Below are 1,152 nucleotides of genomic sequence, written 5' to 3' on the forward strand. Positions count from 1 at the left end.
TACCCTGACTAGATTCAAGAGTTCCTTTTTGTCAAAGGTACCTATCTCTGCCAACTAGAGACCCCCGCATCTAACAAGTAGGCATTTCTTCTTTGCTTTTTTCTTTTTAGGTGAAGTGGGTGACATGTCAGACTTGCTATGGCCATCATTCAAGTAGAATTAAATAAAGCGAAGACCCCAAATATCAGAGCAGTTCATGCCTATGGCCATACCACCCTGAAAGCACCTGATCTCAGAAGTTAACCAGCGTCAGGTCTGCTTACTACCTCGATGGTGAACACCTGGAAATACCAGGTGCTGAAGATGTTTCATCTTTTTTTTTGCTTTAGGTGAAGTGGGTGGCATGTCTGACCTACTATGGTCAGCAATGCAGTTGAATGAAAAAGCTAATACCACAAATGTCAGTGCTTTTCCTGCCTGTGGCCATACCACCTCATCTTGTCTGATTTCAAAAGTTAAGCAGTGTTGGGCTTGGTTAATACCTGGGTGGGAGACTGTCTGGAAATACCAGGTGATGTAGGCTTTTCATCTTTTTTTTGTTTTTCTTTAGGTGAAGTGGGTGGCATGTCTGACTTGCTATGGCCAGAAATGAAGTTGAAAGAAATAAGCGAAGATCCCTAACGTTGGTCCACTTTATGCCTACAGGCATAAAACCTTCAAAGCACCTGATCTTGTCTGATCTCAGAAGTTAAGCAATGTTGGGCCTGGTTAGTACCTGGATGGGAGACCACCTGGGAATGTCAGGTGCTGTAGGCTTTTCATTTAATTTTTTGTATTGCTTTACGTGAAGTGGTTGGCATAGCTGACTTGCTATGGCCAGCACTGAAGACGAATGGAAAAGTTAAGCTCTCAAATGTCAGTTCACTTATTGCCTACGAGCTCACCACCCTGAAAGCACCTGATCTCAGAACATAAGCAGGGTCGGGCATGGTTAGTACCTGGATGGAGGACTGACTGGTGATGTCGAAATTTCATTTTTTTGGGGGAGGGGGGCTTTACGTGAAGTGGGTGGCATGTTTGACATGCTATGGCCAGCACTGAAGTTGAATGAAAAAATCTAAGGCCCCAAACGTCAGTGAACTTTATGCATACAGTCAAACCTCCCTGAAAGCATATGATTTTGTCTCATCTCAGAAGTTAAGCAGGATTGGG

The 1,152-nt window shown here is 43.9% G+C and overlaps 1 pseudogene; it reads left to right on the forward strand.

Moving 5' to 3' along the window:
- The first annotated feature begins 637 nt into the window (after positions 1-637).
- Positions 638-756, forward strand: LOC146822839 (5S ribosomal RNA; annotated as a pseudogene).
- Positions 757-1,152: the final 396 nt, after the last annotated feature.

Source organism: Triturus cristatus, chromosome 5_2, assembly GCF_964204655.1.
Source record: "Triturus cristatus chromosome 5_2, aTriCri1.1, whole genome shotgun sequence".
Taxonomy (NCBI): Eukaryota; Metazoa; Chordata; class Amphibia; order Caudata; family Salamandridae; genus Triturus; species Triturus cristatus.